The 23,188-nt window shown below is 33.2% G+C and overlaps 1 non-coding gene across 1 annotated transcript; it reads right to left on the minus strand.

Moving 5' to 3' along the window:
• Window positions 1-22,857: 22,857 nt before the first annotated feature.
• LOC119371273 (small nucleolar RNA R71) lies at window positions 22,858-22,964 on the minus strand. The gene has a single exon (XR_005178853.2). It is a non-coding gene; the product is annotated as a small nucleolar RNA R71 (small nucleolar RNA).
• Window positions 22,965-23,188: the final 224 nt, after the last annotated feature.

Below are 23,188 nucleotides of genomic sequence, written 5' to 3' on the forward strand. Positions count from 1 at the left end.
GTGTGTAGTGTTTGAAGATTTACTGGAGGATGCACTTTGGGCTTTATTGGTGGATGGATTTATGGGCTGTTTTGAACTGGTTGAGAGTTGTTCAAACATCTCTTGACATATCAATTTATATTCTTCTGGTGTTTTGGCTGCAGCTAACCGGGCCTGACATTGGGCTTTTTGGATACCAAACTGGGGGTTATCCTGAATAGCTAATGTATGGGCATAGGTTAAAGCTGGTTTAGATGGGCTGGATAATTTATTGCGGATCCGTTGACTAATTTTATGTTCAGTGGTGGAATTCTTGAATGATCGCCACCATTTTATTTTATGTCTTTTTATTATCATGGGAATTTGGCTTCCCGGAACATACTGATAATCAAAATACCATTGATATACCCATGGAGTGAAGAAGGTCATACAATAATACATCAAAGAAGGAATATGAACTTCTTCAGGTTTAGGTTTATAATGGGTTTTAAAGAACTGGTACAAATAATGGATATCAGGAGGAATGATTTCCTCGGAAATTCCTTTAAATTGCCACCATCGTTTAAACCAATTTGGGAATTTTAAATCAGTGCGTATATTTTGATCAAAATATATTAACCATGAATGTGTAGCTGTGGGGTTTTGAAGACAAAAAACTTTATCCCACGCTGCTTTATAATCAAAATAATTATACGTAGCATAATGCTGATGTAATAGTTTAAATTGTATAGGAGTATAAAGAGAAGATACGGGCCAATCCTTAGGATGGATGACGCGTTTTATTTGTATAGAAGAGTAGGAGATAATTTTATTTTTATCAAAAGTATGTTTTATTTTTACAGATCCTGTATCTATTAATATATTATGATAATATGCCTGAGGTTTTGACAACATAGTTGGAACAAAATACCAATTCTCAGGATAATAATTTTTTATAATTTGCCAAGGATTGGTATGATTATACCCATCCTCAACTTCGATTTCAAAATCAAATAAATTTTTATCAAACCATTTATGTATATTACTAGTTTTAGTAAATTGGATTTTTGGCAAATCCACAGCCATCAACGGATTTGATAACTCTTTACTGTCTACCGTTTGAGACAGAGTAGCCGTATCATGAGCGGATACGATCGCTTTAGATTTAGAAGACATACCTGGGTCCTCTGTGGAAGAGGATGCCATACCCTGCAGTGCTTTAATTACTTCAGGAGATTGAGAAAGTTCCTCAATCCATTTTTTAAGGTCTTTAGGTGAAGTGGTTTTAGTGTTTAAGGTTTTACTAAGATCTTCAGAGTGCTCAGAAAGAGCTTTAGTTGGGGAGCCTGAATCTTGTTTAATTTCTTTCCCTTTATCCTTCTTTCTTCCCATTGTTCTGTAAGAATTCTCTAGTTAGAAAGTCTGGAATATTATTATCATTACCTTTAATATATTCTATGTCAAATTCAAAAATACTTAAAAGCGCTTGCCATCTAGCAAAAATTTGTTTAGAGGCAAGGTTTTGGACATCTTTCTGCAAAACGTCTTTTGCAGATTTACAATCAATACGAAGTAAAAATTTTTGATTTAAAAGATCAGATTGAAATTTATTTATACAAATAACAATACTTAAAATTTCTTTTTTAATGGTAGAATAATTTAATTGAGTTGAAGTCCAATGACCTGAAGTATATTGGATTATTCTTTCTTTACCATTAATTTTTTGTTTTAGAATGCCTCCATAACCAATATTAGAAGCATCAGTTTCAACAATTTTAAAAGCATTAGGATCAGGAATATATAAGTAAGGAATTTCTTTTACTAATGATTTTATCTTTTTTACAAGTTGAGTATGCTGAGTTGTCCAAGGACCAGCATTTTTACAAAGTCTATTATGTAAAGGTTTTATCATGCAATTTAAATTTGGATAAAAATCAATTACATAATTTAAACAACCAAGAAAACGTTGTAATTGGGGTTTATTAGAAATTTCATCAGGAAATTTTTCACCAAAAACAAGTGCTCTTTCTATAGGTTGAATCTTACCTTGTTCTATATAATGACCTAAAAATCTTATTTTAGTTTTAAACAAATCCATTTTAGATTTACTGAGTGCTAACCCATTTTGCTGTATAACCATACAAAATGTTTTTAGGTGTTTAAAATGATGTTCAAGTGTTTGACTAAATATTAAGACATCATCAATATAGACTATACAGAATTGGGAGCAGGGATTAAAAATGTCATTCATAATTCTTTGGAATTCTGACGGAGCATTTTTTTAATCCAAAAGGCATTACATTCCATTCATACTGACCAAATGGAACTGTGAATGCTGTTTTATATCTATCTTTAGGGTCAATTTGAATCTGCCAATAGCCAGATTTCATATCAAATTTACTAAAAATATTTGCATTGTATAATTTTTTTTAAAAGATCTTTTTTATTGGGAATTGGATATCTTATCCATTTTAAAGCTGTATTTAATGGTTTATAATTTATTACCAATCGGGGAACACCACGTTCGATTTCTGCATTTTTATTGACATAAAAAACAGCACAAGACCATGGGCTTCTAGATTTACTAATTAACTTTTTATTTTCTAAATCTTGAATTTCTTTTTTACAATGTTCTATTAATTCAGGGTTCATCTGAATTGGTCTAGCTTTAGTTTTAATAGTTTTTTCATCAAAATCTTTTTCATATGGTAGATCCACTACATGCTGTTTTCGAGTCCAAAATGCATTTGGGTGATCAGCACATCATGTATTTTCCATAAATTTTGTTAGGTTATTTATTTTATTTTGTATAAATGCATGTTTTAATTGTTCTTCAATTTTATTAAGACATAAATTATTTTTTAGATCTTTAATATTTTCTTCTTTAGACTTTATTAAAGAGTTAATTTCTAAAATTTTTATCGAATGAGCTTTTAATAAGTTTGATTGCTTCTTTTTAGGTTTTTCTGTAAATTCCAATTTAGCTTTACAATTTTTTATTTTAAATTTAATACAATCCTCTTTAACTGAATATGGTGTTATGAGATTTATAAATGGAGTGCCTAATATTACCATATAATTTATCTGAGGTGATAGTAAAAATACTGTGTTTATTTCTAATTCTTGATTTATGATTATTGCATCTGTTTTTCCTATAATTTCAAGTTTAGATTTGTTGGCTGTACTTAATTTTTCACTAGTTTTTAACCAATATCTTTTAGGAACTAGATCAGATTTTATGCAATTTAAATCTGCACCTGTGTCAAAGAGTGCAATTGCATCTATCACAAAATCATTTATTTGAATGTTTATTTTTACTAAATATTTTCGTGAAGTAATTTCTTGTAATAAATTGAGAAAATTACAATCTACATCTTCATCTAATTCATTTATTTTTAAATTATTATCTGGTTCGTCTTCTTCTGAAGAAGAACTGGAAATAAGTTGGGATTCTAGTATTTTTATTTTTTTAGAATTTTGTTGAAGTTGGGTTTTTAATTCTTTTACTTCATGTTTTAGCGTCTTAATTTCTTTATATAATTCCTTAGTAGATTCATCCGCATCTACCCTTTTAGGTTTATTTTTATTTAAAATGGTAGTTAAATCATAAGTATTAGACTGAATTTTAGGAGTAATATTGGTTACTTCATTTTCTTCTTCAAAACTTTTTATTAGTTTTTTAAGAAGTTTAGCTTTAGTTTCTTGATCTTCAATACCATTAACTACTGTTAATAAATTACTTTGATCTTTAGATAACATGTTTAAAGAAAATTTTGATGAACTGGAAGAACTTGTAGTAGTTCCTAATTCATCAATTTGATTTTCACTTTCATTAATCTCAGATTCCGAAGAATCCGAATCAATATATAGTTTATAAATTTTATTTAAAACATTATCTTCCAAATTTAATTCATGTAATCTTTTATTAAATTTACAAAATTTAGATGTATGCCCTTTTTTACCACAATTGTAACAAGTCAAATTTTTATAAGAAGTTTTAGTTGTAGATTTAGAAGGTTGTTTATTTTTGTGTTTATAAGAAGATTTTGTTCTCTTTTTACTATAAAATTTATCTTGACTAGGTGTAGACCTATATTGTTTTTTAGAGTATTTATTTTTATAATATTTTTTAGGTTTATTTGTTTTAGAACATTGGCCATCACATTTCTGTGGAGAAGTTATACTATAGTCAAATTGTTTACAAAAAGATCCTAATTCTTTTTTAGTTTTCTGCATTTCATATTTTATTGTTCTTTGAAGTTTTAGATCATGACATATTTGTAATCCTTCCTTTTGAATTATACTAATTAATTGTCCATAGGTTAACTTACTATAAGGTATAGGTTGACCATGTTGTTGTTTAATATGATTTCTAACCTTTTCTCCCAAGAAATAAGGTAACCCAGCTAAAAACTTTTCTTTCCAAAAGCTTTCATTAGAGTCTTCTCTTAACATTAATCGAGTGAGAAAAGTCGTTTTATAATTTTGAAAATCACCTAAGTTTCTACATTTTAAATTACTAAGTAACTCTGCATTTTTTTCTTTTAAGTGAGATGGATCTCCTATAAAATGAAGTGAAATAGTGAGAATTAAAGATGACACTGCATCTTGAATTACTTCACCATTTTCATCATATATAGGTTCACCTTCATCATCTATTTGAATTGAATTTAGGATTTCTAAATGTTGTTGGTCAGTGAGATGATAATCCCACCATCCTTTAAGTTGGCCGGTAAATCCAGCAATTAAGATTTCTGCTATAGCTTTATCAGAAATGATTGACTGTGTTTTATAAGCATTTGCAGCCATTGTCATTTGTTGCAAAACACTTAAGATATTATATTCACTTAAACCATCTATGTTCCATTCATAGATTGTTGAAGCATTATATTTAAATTGAGATATAGTATTAGGTTTATCAATTATACCTAAGTCTGGAGCCCTATTTACTATTTCTCTATGATGATTTATAGGATTGATTTCAAATTGTTTAATATTTTCTGAATCAGGTTCACTAACATCAGAGTTGGTGTTTTCTTCTAAAATATTTACAGATGCTTGAGGAGTATCAGGAACTACTTGTTGAATAGTCTCAGAACGAACCTCAAGTTTACTTAATTGATCTTTTAATTTGTTTACAAATTCTTTTTTACTTGACTGAGAAATTTGGTAAGGTTTAAACATGTGAGGTTTTACTATTTCTTTACCTTTTATATTTTCCGTAACTAAAGGTTTATCTTCGAGCATATGTTCTATGCGTTTTAATTGTGAGTTTAAACAAATTAAACTTGCATTACTAAAGTTATTCTGTTCAATTATCTTACTATTTGTATCATTATCTCGGGCAACTTTATATGGTGCACAGATAATTTCATGATCTTGATGTTTTAATTTACTAATTGTTTTAGGAGGAAAATCACTTTTTATGGTTTGTTCATTTACTATCCATTCAGGTCTTTTATCTCTAATTGTTATAGGGTTTAAATCTTTTTCAGATTTATTTGCTTTAATTAATTTATACCAATCAAAGAAATTAATTTTAGTTTGATTATTTATTTTATATTCTAAATATTCATATTTTAATTCTTCAAAAGTGTAAAGTTTTAACATCTTTTTCATTTTAAGTAAATTTTTAGTTTTAGATATTTCTTTTATTAAACTTTTCTCAATATCTATTTTACTAAGAACATTTAATTCTCTGTTTATATCACTAACATTTTCAGTGATAGTTGAAGCTGTTGGTGATTCAGGTGAATTGACTAAGGTTGACTGTTGATTTACATAATTATCTACAGGATTATAAACTGCCTGTGGTATAGAATTACTATAATCAACACCTTTCATTTTTAAATTTGGAATATCAGAAGTAGAAAATCTTGGTTTTACTAATGTTTGAATTATTGGTTTAGGCTCAGTTTCTTTATATTTAGCATAAATAACAGAAGGTATGGAGGAACTAGGTTTATCATTTTCATCTGTTGTAACAGAGGAAGATGACCCTGTATACCTCATACTTTGACTGCGATTAAATTTTAAAGTTACTTTACCATCTTCAAATTGTTCAATTTTTTGCAAATTGACGGTTGGTTTTACTGGTTCAGGAATAGGAGGAGGTACTACCCCTTCCAAAATCCATTCATCTGGAAGTGTGATATCCTTCCACTGAATTGTTTTAGGAATTACCGTATTGGTTTTAGTTAAATCTGTTTGTAAAAATCTTGTTTCACCAATTTTAGGTTGTAACTTATATTTAGTTCCAAAAGCTGAATTCATTACTTTATAATGAATTTTATATATTAAAGCTATAGGAATTGATCCTTGCTTCATTTTATAATTATGAGTTTTAATTTCCAAAACTATACTTTCCAAAATATTTAAATCATTTAACGAGACAGTCATATCAGGATACACCTCAAAAGAGATTGGTCCTTCACTTAAGCTTGTCTCTACAGATCCTAACAAAGAATCTTGAAAGTTTAAAAATCTAGCATCTCTTACTACTGCCAAAATACTAGTATTTAATCCTTCTCTGGTTAAAGGTTTTATTCCAACTTGAATTAATCCTATATGAATATATTTATATTTTTTACTTTTATGATGTTGCAAAGTTTTAGAAGATAAAAGAGTTATACGTTCAAAAGGTTTACTTAATTGGAAATCTCTTTCTTCGGTTTTAATTACATAATCTGTTTTAAATAAATTAAATTTAGAAATTTTATAAATTTGTTCTTTATCAACTTAGGTATTTCCCATTCATCAATAGCTTTACTAAAATCTTGTAAAATTAATTCATTACGATTTATGACCCTTTTAATTTCTGAGTTATCTGAGTCTTCAGATCTATTACTACTAGCCGATCTACATAGTAAAGGATCCATTTTATAAGATACTATAAACCTTAATGACAACTGTCCGGTTATACCCTTCCTGTTATACCCTTTAGATGCCACACACACGGGTCTTACTCACGGGTTCAGACGGAATAGGTTCAGTGGAACAAAGTCAAGACTGGTTATAATATATTATAAAATGAAGTCTTTATATGTATACCAACAAGCAGAGCTAAATCTCCAGGCTCTGATACCAACAAAAGGAGAGAAAGGACCGATTATCAAAGCGGAAGTCTTTTATGATTTATAAATTAATAAACATATCATACATATCAAAACCAATATAAGCATGAACTAAACAACGATCATTATCAATATACATATTAATCAAAGTATCATTAATATATATATCAATTAAAATACTATTATCAATTGGATTTATAATTATATAAATCATTTAAGTATGATACACAATCAATACAAATTTCTGATGTGGAAGATCAGACTATATATATATATATATATATATATATATATATATATATATATATATATATATATATATATTTGTTTGTGTTTCCATTACTTATTAGTTGTGACTACTTGCATATTCTTTCTTGTCGGCAGATGATATGTATTATGTGATTACTGAATCTGGTGTTGTCTATATTATTTTAACTCTCCATCTGAGTAATTTAATTCGGGGCATGAACCAGTTGTAATGGTTTTCCACTTATAATTGTTTTACAGCATGTTTCTCCCATCGAGTAGTGCTTGTATGTGTAATTTTTATGCATGACATGTGATTAATTAAATTCTTCCATCAAGATTGCTGCTTATTGTTGACGCGTGTTTTTATGCCCCGCCTGATCCAATGATGATACGAGGATAAATGGATTAATGCTATTCGGAAGCCTTTTAATCCAAGGATTTAAAAAAATAATAATAATAATAATAAAATAAAATAAAAAAAATAAGAAAAAAAAAAAAAAGACGCGTGCTACAGTAGCTAACGCGTGCTACAGTGTCCTAGTACTACAGTGTCCTATTACTACAGTGTCGTGTGCTACAGTGTCCTCACTATTCCATAAATTCATCTCTTTCTCACAATTTTCACAACAACAACAACACACAATTTTCACAAGGCAAAAACTCTAAAAAATACACTGTGTTGCACAATTTCTCTCCAAAAAATTCTTATGAATTGATTTGAAGAGAAATTGGTGTTAGATATTAATTTTAGGTGATTTAAATCATAAAAAGAAAAAAAATCAAAAGATAAAAAATATATCAATCCTTGGAAAAAAGCTTCTGGAGATCTTGATCCATTTGCAATCCTCAATCTGAGGTTCAGGTAATTTTCTTAACATTTTTGTATTTTTTCTTTACATATTTTTGTGTTTTTTTTTATTGTTCTTGTGATTTTAATATTTAAGCTTCTTTAAATTATATTATGTTCATATTTGGCCATTTTATGTGTCCTTAAATTACATTTGAACAAAAACATGATGTAAAAAATACTTAAAAATGGATTCTGGGCAAAAATCACGTAAATGTTCATCGATGAACAGTAACTGTTCATCAATATTCCCAGAAATAATCGATGCACAGTACCTGTTTGTTCAATGCACAGTAGCTATTTTTTAATTTTTCCAGAATTTAATCGATGAACAGTAGCTATTTTTTAAAATGGATGCCTTACAACAATCGCAGGAGAATTTGCAGATCACTTTTTTGACATGGGACAACAACTGCACACGATCCGAGCAAACCAAGCACGTATGGAAGCGGATGAAATAGTTCAAAAAATAAAAATATAAAAAAAAAACAAAAAAATAATAAAATAAAATTCACTCTGTCTGCCTCAGGTTCGGAGGCTTAAGATTTTTCTATCCTTCTTTGTTTTTCATTTTTTTTAATTTCTTGTGTGTTTTATGTATGTGTATTTTGTATTTTATGCATGTATCCTCCCATAATGAGGACATTGTGTCTTTCAAAGTGTGGAGGAGACCTATATTTTCATTTCATTTATAAAAATAAAAAAAAATGTGTGACAATTTAAAAAAAAAAAAAACAAAAAAAAGAGTGTCAACTTCTTTGCCTTAGTTCAATGTTTTAGTCCCTACATGTTGATTTGTTTATATTTTGCTTGTTGAAATAGAAGTCTTGAATAATATACCATGATTAAGAGATTTAAATGCTTTTATGAACTTAGATATTAAGATATGACATAAAATTTTTCTTTGCAAATATTAATCTTTAATTTATCTTTGACTTTATAGAAGCATGAATCCTAACTTAAAATGAAGAATAGGAAGGAAAGGGAAACTGAAGCCATAATACCTGTGTGTTTCAAATCAATAAAGGATGAGGGTATTTAAAAAAAAAAAAAAAAAAAAAAACAAAAAAAAAAAAACAAAAAACAAAAAATGATAGAGGGAATAACGGAAATCCGTTTTAAAACAAAGTGGTACGGAGCATAAAATGCAACCGCTTACTATTTACATTCCCACATCTCTCCAAAAAAAAAAAAGAAAAAAAAGAAAAATGTGGTATGGAGCATAAAATGCAACCACTTTGTGAAAAAGAAATAGGTTACCTAAAAATACTTTGAGATAAGAAACAATACATGTGTGCTAGAATTGTCCCAAGTACTTCCTATTTTGCATTTTAGGGCAGGAGGATTGTTTATCTCATATTTTGAATGACTAGATTTTGTATAGCTATATTGAAATTTTTAGATGTCATATTCATTTATACTACTTGGTTCATAAACACTTCAATCTCTTATCTTTGGTAGATTACTTAAGAAGTCTAAATCAACGAGCAAAAATAAACATGATCAACATGAAAAGAAAGATGAATGTTTTGCTTAGGGACAAGCAAAGAGCTAAGTGTGGGGGAATCGATAGCCTCACAAAATGGGCAAATTTTGTTATGTTATTTTCATATTATTTGCATGAATGCATGTTGTTTTTATACATTTTGCATGTGCTCGTGTTGTTTGTTTTAAAGTGATACAATTTGAAAAAAAAATAAAAAATAAAAAATAAAAAAAAAAATTTTATACATGAGGGAGTTGCATATTTTATCTCTTTTTGAATATTGCAGATCACCCTATCTTTTCAAAAAAAAATGTAAATTTTCGTCCTTAGCTAAATAATCCACTTTAATGTTCTTTCATTTCTTAATCTAAGGGCAGGAGACCCAAATGCTAATCCAGCAAATAATTTCGAAAGAAAAAATTTGTTGTTGTCTTTTGCTATCTCTAAGTGCAGAAAACAGGAATCAATAAAGAAAAAAAGCGGTGGACCACTCTTGCAGTAGATGGGCATTTATGCCCACATTAATTGGACCACTCTCGCAGGTGAGTTGGATGCCTCCTTTTTATTTCTGTGGCTTTGGTTAGCTTTCATTTTTATTGCCTTTTGTCCGTTTTGGAATAAAGAAGATGGGCATTTATGCCCGCATTAACAAGGTGGACCACTCTTGCGAATGAGTGGTATGTCTCTTTTTGTTTCCGTGGCTCTGTGTAGGAACAAAGCAAAAAAAAAAAAAAAAAATCAATCAAAAAAAAAAAAAGAAAAAAAATAAAGCGGAACAAAACAAATCGAAAAAAAGGATAGCGGTGGAAACATCCGGAGATGCAGGAGATGAGGCGTCCGGATAAAGCGGAATAAAGCAAAAGTCTCAAATTAAAAAAAAAAAAAAATCAAATCAAATCAATTTGGAGTCGGACTCGCCAAGGAGGCAAAATCATCAACTCTACCAAATTACCCTCAGGTAAGTTTTCTCTCAACACCGCATCAGGAAAAGTATACCTAAAGATGTAACAAAATCTTTGCTAAAAGAAAAAAATCAAATCAAAGCAAAAAAGAAAAGAAGAATAAAGTTTTCAAGGTTCACTCAAAAGATAATATTTTTGGTCTCGGAACGGAGTGGGGGCAAAAAATAAAATCTTTTGTCCTGATGCAAAATTTCCAATTTCAAAGTCTATGATTTTTAAGGCATGGGGGCATGTGATGCTCCAACATTTAATAAAGGCAAGATCTGTTTGTACACAGAAATTGCTCTTTTCTTTTGAGAATGTTTTCAGGTCAACCGGTGATGGTTTCTTGAAGCCGTTGACGCTCCAACACTTAACAAAGGCAAAATCTGTTTGTATACAGCAGCATGCTCTTTGGACCCATAAAGCAAAATCTGTTTGTACATAGAAATTGCTCTTTAAAAAAAAAAAGAAAAAAAAACTCCAAAGCCGATTACACCGAGCTGAGGAGGTGGACCAAGTCGACTATGCTGTGCTTTGGTCTCTTTTCAAACTCTCTGAAGCCGACTACGCCGAGCTGAGGAAGTAAACAACCAAGCCGACTATGCCGTGCTTTGGTCTCTTTTCAAACTCTCTGAAGCCGACTACGCCGAGCTGAGGAAGTAAACAACCAGGCCGACTACACCGTGCTTTGGACTCTTTTCATATTCTCTGAAGCCGACTACGTTGAGCTGAGGAGGTGAACAACAAAGCCGACTACACCGTGCTTTGAACAACAAAGCCGACTACACCGTGCTTTGGACTCTTTTCATATTCTCTGAAGCCGACTACGTTGAGCTGAGGAGGTGAACAACAAAGCCGACTACACCGTGCTTTGAACAACAAAGCTGACTACACCGTGCTTTGGACACAACCAAGCCGACTACACCGTGCTTGGGACTCTTTTCAAACTCTCTGAGGCTGACTACGCCGAGCCGAGGAAGTAAACAACCAAGCCGACTACGCCGTGCTTTGGTCTCTTTTCAAACTCTTTGAAGCCGACTACGCCGAGCAGAGGAAGTAAACAACCAAGCCGACTATGCCGTGCTTTGGTCTCTTTTCAAACTCTCTGAAGCCGACTACGCCGAGCTGAGGAAGTAAATAACCAAGCCGACTATGCTGTGCTTTGGTCTCTTTTCAAACTCTCTGAAGCCGACTACGCCGAGGGGAGGAAGTAAACAACCAAGCCGACTATGCCGTGTTTTGGTCTCTTTTCAAACTCTCTGAAGCCGACTACGCCGAGCTGAGGAAGTAAACAACCAAGCCGACTATGCCGTGCTTTGGCTCCTTTTTCCAAACCCTCTGAAGCCGACTATGCTGCGCTGAGGAGGTGAACCAAGCCGACTATACCGTGCTTTGGTTCCTTTTTCCAAACCCTCTGAGGAGGTGGACCAAGCCGACTATGCCGTGCTTTGGCTGCTTTTTCCAAACATTCTAAAGCCGACTATGCTGCGCTGAGGAGGTGAACCAAGCCGACTATACCGTGCTTTGGTTCCTTTTTCCAAACCCTCTGAAGCCGACTATGCTGTGCTGAGGAGGTGGACCAAGCCGACTATGCCGTGCTTTGGCTCCTTTTTCCAAACCCTCTAAAGCCGACTATGCTGCGCTGAGGAGGTGAACCAGGCCAATCAGACCGCGCTTTGGAGATGAATCAAAATCCTTCGAGCCAATCAGACCGAGCTTCGGAGGTGACTTCAAAGCCAATCAGACCGTGCTTTGGAGATGAATCGAAATCCTTCGAGCCAATCAGACCGCGCTTCGGAGGTAACTTCAAGGCCAATCAGACCGTGCTTTGGAGATGACAACCAAAATCCTTCGAGCCAATCAGACCGCGCTTCGGAGGTGACTTCAAAGCCAATCAGACCGTGCTTTGGAGATGAATCAAAATCCTCCCCAGCCAATCAGACCGCGCTTCGGAGATAACTTCAAGGCCAATCAGACCGCGCTTTGGAGATGAATCAAAATCCTTCGAGCCAATCAGACCGCGCTTCGGAGGTGACTTCAAAGCCAATCAGACCGTGCTTTGGAGATGAATCAAAATCCTTCGAGCCAATCAGACCGCGCTTCGGAGGTGACTTCAAAGCCAATCAGACCGAGCTTTGGAGATGAATCGAAATCCTTCGAGCCAATCAGACCGCGCTTCGGAGGTAACTTCAAGGCCAATCAGACCGTGCTTTGGAGATGACAACCAAAATCCTTCGAGCCAATCAGACCGCGCTTCGGAGGTGACTTCAAAGCCAATCATACCGTGCTTTGGAGATGAATCAAAATCCTCCCCAGCCAATCAGACCGCGCTTCGGAGATAACTTCAAGGCCAATCAGACCGCGCTTTGGAGATGAATCAAAATCGTTCGAGCCAATCAGACCGCGCTTCGGAGGTGACTTCAAAGCTAATCAGACCGTGCTTTGGAGATGAATCAAAATCCTTCGAGCCAATCAGACCGAGTTTCGAAGGTAACTTCAAGGCCAATCAGACCGTGCTTTGGAGATGATCAAAATCCTTCGAGCCAGACCGAGCTTCGGAGGTAACTTCAAGGCCAATCAGACCGAGCTTTGAAGTTGATCGCAGATCCGACGGGAACCGACAAAGCCGATCAGACAGAGCTTTGGGTGTGACCAGACGATCAAATCAATTCAAATCAAAATCCTTCAAGGCCAATCAGACCGAGCTGCGAAGGTATCTTCAAAACCAATCAGACCGAGTTTTGGAGGTTGTTACCGATCTGAAGGGAGCCTACAAAGCCGATCAGACTGACTTTGGACGTGTCCAGATGATCAAATCAACACAACCAAAATCCTTCGAGCCAATCAGACCGCGCTTCGGAGGTGACTTCAAGGCCGATCAGACCGAGCTTTGAAGTTGATCACAGATCCGACGGGAGCCAACAAAGCCGATCAGATTGAGCTTTGGACGTGACCAGATGATCAAGTCAATTCAAATCAAAATCCTTCAAGCCAACCAGACCGAGCTTAGAAGGTATCTTCAAAACCAATCAGACCGAGTTTTGGAGGTCGTTACCGATCCGACTAGAGCTAACGAAGCCGATCAGACTGAGCTTTGGATGTGACCAGATGATCAAGACAATTTTAATCAAAAATCCTTCGAGCCAATCAGACCGCGCTTCGGAGGTGACTTCAAAGCCAATCAGACCGTGCTTTGGAGATGAATCGAAATCCTTCGAGCCAATCAGACCGAGCTTCGAAGGTGTCTTCAAAGCCAACCAAACCGAGCTTTGAAGATGATTACCGCGTCAGTAGGCCACTTTAACATTAATCGTTTATGCAATTAATGCTAAAGTGTGGGGGCAAACTGTTGACGCGTGTTTTTATGCCCCGCCTGATCCAATGATGATACGAGGATAAATGGATTAATGCTATTCGGAAGCCTTTTAATCCAAGGATTTAAAATAATAATAATAATAATAATAATAATAAAATAAAAAAAATAAGAAAAAAAAAAAAAAGACGCGTGCTACAGTGTCCTAGTACTACAGTGTCCTATTACTACAGTGTCGTGTGCTACAGTGTCCTCACTATTCCATAAATTCATCTCTTTCTCACAATTTTCACAACAACAACAACACACAATTTTCACAAGGCAAAAACTCTAAAAAATACACTGTGTTGCACAATTTCTCTCCAAAAAATTCTTATGAATTGATTTGAAGAGAAATTGGTGTTAGATATTAATTTTAGGTGATTTAAATCATAAAAAGAAAAAAAATCAAAAGATAAAAAATATATCAATCCTTGGAAAAAAGCTTCTGGAGATCTTGATCCATTTGCAATCCTCAATCTGAGGTTCAGGTAATTTTCTTAACATTTTTGTATTTTTTCTTTACATATTTTTGTGTTTTTTTTTATTGTTCTTGTGATTTTAATATTTAAGCTTCTTTAAATTATATTATGTTCATATTTGGCCATTTTATGTGTCCTTAAATTACATTTGAACAAAAACATGATGTAAAAAATACTTAAAAATGGATTCTGGGCAAAAATCACGTAAATGTTCATCGATGAACAGTAACTGTTCATCAATATTCCCAGAAATAATCGATGCACAGTACCTGTTTGTTCAATGCACAGTAGCTATTTTTTAATTTTTTCAGAATTTAATCGATGAACAGTAACTGTTTGTTCATCGATGAACAGTGAATGTTCTTAATTTTTCCAGAAATTGATACTATTCACGCACTATTCATTATTTTTCCCAGAATCGATCGATGAATAGTAACTGTTTGTTCATCGATGAACAGTACTATTCATCAATTTTTCAGAAATAATAAAAAAAAAATATATAAATTTTGTACAAAAAAAAAGTTTAATTTCTTCAATAAATTTGAGAATGTCCAATTATGAACAGTTTATAATTTAATTGAGCTTAAAATATTAAAATGTGATTATATATATTTATTTGTATGAATTTTATTATTTTATTATTTGTATGAATTTTTATTGGTTTATGGATTTAATTTTTGATTCGATCTGTATATATTTTTTGGATCCGGTTTGTTACCCGCCTTTAACTATAAGGCAAGAGCGGGTCATTTATTTATTGGATTTATTATTTTTGATTCGGTTTGTCGCCCGCCTTGAACCATAAGGCAAGAGCGGGTCTTTTATTTATTTGTTTTAATTGCTTTGGTTATTGCTTTATTTTGAATAATTGCTATGTGATAATTAGATCTGATTGGGACGATTAAATAATTTTCCAAATAGGAACTCGGTCTGATTTATTTGGGTTGGGTTTAAATAAATAAATAATTTGGCTTTTCTAACTAAAATAAATTAGAAATCATAGGTTAATAATAGAGGCCGGTTTTCCGGGCGTCGGCTTCCAACGGGCCGGCGTACCCAATTCCCTTATCCAGAATCGCATTGGTGCGCCTGACTAGTCTTTTAAAATAATTTGGCCTTAAAACAAAATTGAGTTTAAAATGAAGTCATTTTTATAAAAACGGTCTCATTGCCTAAACAATGGGTGGCGACTCAAAATTGTTTATAAGACCGATTTATCGGCACTGCATCCAAAATAAAAACATTTAATCAAAAAACCACAAAAAGATGTTTTCGGGTCCTTCGGGGGGATTTTGGGCGAAAACACTTATGAATGTTGTTAGAAATGCATAAGTGAATTTTAGTTTCATTATTGTCTATTTTACAATTATGATTTGAATTCTGTTAATTATCATTGATATGTTGTTTTATTTTTAATGCATGATCTTATAAAAGAAATGGCACCATTCAATCACGTAGCCAACATCCTAACCCAAAACAAGCTTGAGGGTCCGAACTATGTGGACTAGAAAAGGAATTTGGACATTGTGCTTACTGCTGAGGAGTACAAGTTTGTGCTTAGTGAGGTGTGTCTTGAAAAACCTTGTGAGGGTGCCTTTGGTAAGGTCACCAGAGCTTACCAGAAATGGGTGAAGGCTGATAAGATGGCGCGATGTTACATTTTGGCATATATGTCAAACCTTTTGCAACATCGGCATCAGAAGATGGACATAGCATATGACATCGTAGAGAATCTCAAAGAGATGTTCAGAGACCAGACTAGTGTAGCCAAGCATAATGCGCTTGGGGAGATTCTTGCTTCTAAAATAGAATAAGGAAATCTTGTTAGAACTTATGTCTTGAGGATGATGAGTCTTCTGAATGACATGGAGGTTCTTGGTGAGGTTGACAAGGCTACTTAAATTGAGATGGTCTTGAACACTCTGCCAGCCAATTTTCAGCAGTTTCGTTTGAATTACAATATGAATAAGATGAATTTTACTCTGCTTAAGTTGCTGAATGAGTTGGTTGCTGCTGAGACTATTATTAAGTAAGGAGCTGCACCTATTATGCTCAATGTTGAGCGAGGTTCTTCTTCTACCTAGAAATAGGGTAAGAAGAAGAAAAAGGCTCACAAGCCCAAGCCCAAAATAGTTCTTGCAGCTAATGGTGCAAATGATGCTGTGAAAAAGCCCAAGGGCAAGTGTTTTCACTGTAAGCAACCTGGTCACTGGAAGCACCAATGTCCAACTTGGATAGCCAAGAAAAAGCAAGGTACATCTCTTTTCTATTTATTGGTTATTGAAACTTGTTTAGCGATATTGACTACACTCCAATGGTGTGTAGACTTAAGAGCCACTAATCATATCTGCAATTCTTTGCAGGGGTTTCAGGCAACACGCCAGCTAAGTGAAGGAGAAGTCAGCATCGTTCTGGGAGATGGCATTGAAGTTGTAGTTTTAGCTGTAGGGAATGTTACCCTTAGTTTTAAGAATAATAGAACATTATTTTTAAGGGATGTTTTGTATGTTCCTTCAATTATAAGAAATTTAATTTCTATTTCTAGTTTGAGTAAGAATAGTTATTCAATTTGTTTTAATGAATTTTATGATGATTCTGTCGTTATTAAATTTAGAAAACAAATGATTCATTCTAGCTCATTAATTGATGATCTATTTATTCTTAAAGTATCACCTGAACTGCAACTTAATGATTCTGAAATAAATAACTTTGATGTTGTTGTACCATTAAAGAGAAAACATCCTATTGATTCAATCATACATATCTTTGGCATTTAAGTCTTGGTCATATTAATTTAGATAGAATTTCTAGGTTGGTTAAGGATGGACCCTTGAGTTCATTGAAAGTGGAGGCACTACCAACCTGTGAATCATGTCTAAAAGGTAAAATGACTAATAGGCCTTTTTCCTTAAAGGGTAATAGGGCCAATGATGTTTTAGAATTAATTCATTCTAATTTGTGTAGCCAGTGAGTGTCCAAGCTAGGGGCGATTTTGAGTATTTTATGACTTTCACAGATGACTACTCAAGGTATGAGTATATTTACCTGTTGCATCGTAAGTCTAAATGTTTTGAAAAATTCAAAGAATTTAAGGCAGAAATGGAGAAGCGACATGGAAAATATATCAAGTCACTATGGTCTAACCATGGTGGCGAATACCTCTGTAGGGAATTAATTGCTTATTTATTAGAACAAGGAATTACTTCACAATTATCTGTACCTGGTATGCCACAACAAAATGGTGTAGTAGAAAGAAGAAATAGGATGCTTATGGAAATGGTTAGATCAATGATAAGTTATTCAATTTTGCCACTTTCTTTCTGGGGACATGCAATTGAAACAACAACATATATTCTAAACTTAGTTCCTTCTAAGTCAGTACCTTTGACTCTTACAGAACTGTGGACTGAGCATAAGCCTAACCTAAGACATATTCGGATATGTGGTTGCCCAGCCCATATGCTAAAAGGGAAAGCGGACAAGTTGGAATCAAAAATAGACTTATATTACTTTATTGGATATCCTAGAGGAACGAAAGGTGGTTTATTTTATAGTCCTAAAGATAAAAAGACCATTATTAGCACCAATTCACATTATCTTGAGGAGGACTATATTCTAAACCATATTCCTAAAAACCAATTAGCTTTGCGAGACTTGAGAGGAGATACCATACCTACTGACACATTTCGAAAAGAACATGAACTTGAACCATTCACAGTCGGTGCTGATATACCATTACCTCGTCGTAGTGGGAGAAATGCCAATACTCAGTCTGATCAACACACAGTTCTAGATTTACCACTACAACACCAAAGTAGTGGGAGTATGTTGATTTACATACAAAACAGATAGAACCCATTTGACATTTTATTACCTACTAGTATTGAAGAAAATGTTGAGGATGCTTCAGAACCTGACCAGGATTCTATTGCACCAGTCATAGACTTACCGACTTTACACCTAGAGTAAGATGACGGCATGGCTGATTTGGTCATACCTCATCGTAGTGGGAGAATTAGATGACCACCGATTCGATTAACACTTTTGGGAGAAGCTTTTGATAGGGTCCCTGAAGAAGTGAATACTGAACCAGTATATGCTCTAATCAAGTCTGGAAACTTGTAAAACCACCTGAAGGGGTTAAACCCATCAGATGTAAGTGGATCTATAAGAAAAAGAGGGGTGTAGACGGTAAAGTGCAAACTTATAAGGCAAGGCTTATTATGAAAGGGTATACTTAGAAAGAAGGGATCGATTATGAGGAAACCTTTTCTCTGGTAGGTATGCTAAAGTCTATTGGAACTCTTCTATCCATTGCAGCTCATTTTGATTATAAAATTTGAAAAATGGATGTCAAGATAGCTTTCCTAAATGGAAGTCTTGATGAATGCATTTATATGAAGCAGCTAGAGGGTTTCATATCTAATGGCCAAGAAAATTTACTTCGTAAATTGAATAGGTATATTTATGGACTTAAACAGGCATTTGGGTCTTGGAATACTTGTTTTGACCAGTGTCAATATGAGTATTGTGTGTATAAGAAATGGAATGGTACGAAGGTTGTGTTTCTGGTGTTATATGTGGATGATATTATGCTTATAAGAAACTGTGTAGGTATGTTGACTTCTGTCAAATACTGACTGTCTAAGCGGTTCGATATGAAAGATTTGAGAGAAGCAGCTCATATTATTGGGATCAAGCTAATGCGAGATCGCAAGAAGAGAATGATTGGCTTATCTTAAGCACTTTATATTGATACCATTCTTACTCGTTTCAACATGCAAGATTCTAAGAAGGGTTTTCTGTTTTTCAGACATGGAAGCACTCTATCTAAGGATCAGTGTCCTAAGACTCCTGAAGAGATAGAGAGCATTAAGGCAGTTCCTTATGCTTTAGTGGTAGGAAGTCTCATTTATGCAATGTTGTGCACTAGACCTGATATTTGCTTTGCTTTTGGCATGGTTAGTAGATTTCAGTCTAACCCTGGGCGAGAACATTGGACTACAGTTAAACATATAATCTAGTACTTAAAAAGGACTAGAGATTATATGTTGGTCTACCAGTCAAAAGAACTTATACCCATTGGGTATATAGATTTAGACTTTCAGTCTGATAAGGACTCTCGAAAATCTACCTTAGGAAATGTGTTTGTCTTGGGAGGTGGAGCGATAAGTTGGAGGAGTATTAAGCAAACTTGTGTTGCTGACTCCACCATGGAAGTTGAATATGTGGCAGAAAGAAGCAATATGGCTTAGGAACTTCCTAATGGATTTAGGCATGGTTCAATCAGTTCAATTGCCTATTACACTTTACTATGATAATAGCGGGGCAATTGCAAACTCGAAGGAGCGACGGACCCATAAAAGGGCAAAAGACATTGAGCGGAAGTATCACTTGATACGAGACATAGTTCAAAGGGGTGATGTAGTTATGCCGAAGATTGCATCGAAAAACAACCTGGCTGATCCTTTTACAAAGAATTTACCAGCAAAGACTTTTGATAGTCATGTAGAAGGAATGAGAGTTAAAATAATATACGCATGGTTATGAGTGTAAGTGGGAGTTTGATATAGATATACTATTAACCATGCAAATGTAATAGTATGATTTTTATTGTTATTTCTTTGAACAATTATTTCTATGTATTCAATTGGAGATTTGTATTAAATGAATAAAATTTTCAGCATATTTTATAATAATAGTGTTAGTATTTTTTGTTTGTATCTAACTGGACCAAGTAGAGAATGATTGTTTTATACTGACTATCTAAAACATATTCTCTAGGACACTAGAAATAAGATTTATGTTCTTAATTTTGATTTAATTAATATAAGCAAATATATATTGTTTTATGCTTTAATTCATTAATGAGTGAGTTTCATTTATCAGAACAATAATTCTCAGTGAATTCGGTAAAAGCAACTTGTATTTGCGAAATATTAATTAATGATAGAATCCATGTCTCGGTTTAGAGAATGATGATTCACTTTAAGTAAGCTTATAAGGTTTTCATTGCGTAAACCCTGCAGATGGATTTTTAATCTGACACATAAAATAAGTTAAGCGATAATCTTAAAGATTAAATTTGTTATTTAAACAAGCATTTGTAATCTTTACACAGGGAACATAAACTATTATGTTGTGGAAAGTTAAATTAATAAAAGGCCAATCATGAATTTTTAGTGGAATAATTTATGATTAATTATAATAAGAATATACTGGTCATGTATAGATTCTTATTATAATTTGTAGCCTTATTAATTTATTCCTACGGTCCCTGTTGTGCGTTAATTGTTTGGACCGTACGTGGATTATGTATTTTAAATAATTAATAGATTAATTTTTAATTAAAATTTTATTTATTAATTTTAATTAAAAAAAGGGCAATATGTTTTATTTAAAATATTAACCGCGTGGGTAACAAAATGATTAATTTTGTCGTTCGCTTCTCATGCGGATAAGAGAAGTTATTCGTTTTTGAATACGCGTTTTGAGATAAATAATGTATTCAGAGAAGAAACGCAGGACGACCTCAAGAATCTGATGTACTGCATTTTTCTGCCCATTCAGGAAAATAGAATTCATAGAATCAATTAAGGCCACACAGTAGAAGACTACAGGATGACTTGAAGATATCTGAAAAGAACACCAATAAGCAATTCTACGCTACAACAGGTTAGTTCTAGTGTGATTTGTGCTTTGATTTGCTTTCGTACTTATTCCAATCTTGGATTGCTTCCCCTGCATAATTCTTGGCTCCCATCAGAGTCATGCTACACCAAGTCAATTATGTTGTGCAAATTAAGTGTGACAATGAAAGTGCAGTAAGATTAACTTCAAATCCAGTATTCCACGCACGAACGAAGCATATTAAAGTTCGATATCATTTTATTGGTGAGAAAGTCTTGAGTGAAGAGATTGAGCTAATAAGTTTTCATAATGATACTCAAGTTGTTGATATTTTTGCAAAGGCTCTGGTGAAGCCTAAGTTTCTGTCTTTTCAAGATGTTGTAGGAATTGTTGATAGCAAGCTTGCACTAAAGGGGAGTGTCAAAAATTAGTGCAGCTTACTGCAAGTGGAATGAAGTCCTTGTTTTTAGTCAATTTTTTTTACTGAGTCGATAACCTAGCTATTTTTGTGTGAGACTTACTCACAGCATCATTGGTTGTTTCTATTCTTTTGGTGAGTGTAGTCAGTAGTGGAGAGTTTTGTGGAAAGATTAGTTAAATTTATGCTATAAATAATTCTTGTAATTCAAAAGACTAAGTATCATTTTCTCAAAGTTTCTTATTAATACAAATTTCCTTCATTCCATAATACTCCATTTTTTTTTTCATATTATGAAGTTTTCTTTTTGTTTTATGGAAGAGGAAGACCTACTCCTACTTCTTCGATTATTGAGAGATCAAGTTTGAGAGAGAGAGAGAGAGAGAGAGAGAGAGAGAGAGAGAGAGAGAGAGAGAGAGAGAGAGAGTCATGAGAGAGAAAACTGTGAGAGGAATGCAGGAGAAAGAGGCATGAGAGGGAAAAAAATGATTCACGTGTTCTCAATCTGATTTAGATTTTTCCATTTATTTTATTAAAAAAAATAATCCACGTTAACAAACTACTGGTTATTTACCGGACAACAGGTAAATAACACTTTTTTGACTCTAATAATAGTCAAGAAATTTTTAAGTGACAAATTAAAGTCTAAAAACAATTAAGAAATAGTTCTATCGGTTAGGGATGATAGTGTAAATAACCCGTGGGTATCTATTTCCCATGAATAGCATTTACACATATATTCATATTGTTTTAAAAATTAGATTATATTGAATTAAAAATAAAAGAATTAAAAAAATAAAGTATTTACCCAAATAATTTGTACAATACATTAAAAATATGAAAATAAATTACTACATAAATAGATGTTCAAAAAATGATAAATTAAAATTTTAATTACAAAGTTGCTCTTCCTATCATAATGTTTACTCTTCTTATCATAGTGTCTCACTCAAGGATAATGGAAATAGATTCTTCAACTGCAATTATGACAAAAATAAATTAATAAAATAACTAGAAAAACTCATATAATAAAATCAATAAATAGTGACATAACAATATGTAATTACATCTATTTCAAAATAAGATAATTACATTAATATAATAAAAATAAATGAAGAATAAATAAATGAATATACCTTTGTTTTTCATAAATTCATAACCAACTTTGAGGACACATTACGCCCTGAATTGTTTTTGGATGAAGTTGACTCCAAGGACTAACAAATTTCCTGGAAATTTGCGATACTTTCAAACAAAACAGTGTTTCCGAAGATGCCATAAAACTGAGACTTTTCCCTTTCACTCTTAGGGACAAAGCACGATCTTGGTTACAATCATGCCCCGCTGGAAGTTTTACAACATGGGAAGAATTAGCTCAAAAGTTCTTAGCAAAATTCTTTTCATCTTCTAAAACCACAAAACTTCGCAATGAGATAATGACATTTGCTCACCATAATCAAGAAAGCTTGTACGAAGCTTGGGAAAGATTCAAGGACTTGTTGAGAAAGTGCCCACATCATAGTTTGCCTAAATGGTTGCAGGTACAAACTTTCTATAATGCATTATCTCCTAACATTAAAATCACTCTAGATGTAGCTGCAGGTGGATCTTTTGAGAGAAAAGGGATTGATGAGGCATACGACTTGATAGAGGAGATGGCAAGCAACAACCATTATCAAAACAACTCAAAAAGGAAGAAGACTGCAGGAGTCTATGAAATAGATGCCATTACAGCAGTCAATGCCAAGG

The sequence above is a fragment of the Jatropha curcas genome, chromosome 11, assembly GCF_041381405.1.
Source record: "Jatropha curcas cultivar XTBG-Jc1 chromosome 11, XTBG_Jcur_1.0, whole genome shotgun sequence".
Lineage (NCBI taxonomy): Eukaryota > Viridiplantae > Streptophyta > Magnoliopsida > Malpighiales > Euphorbiaceae > Jatropha > Jatropha curcas.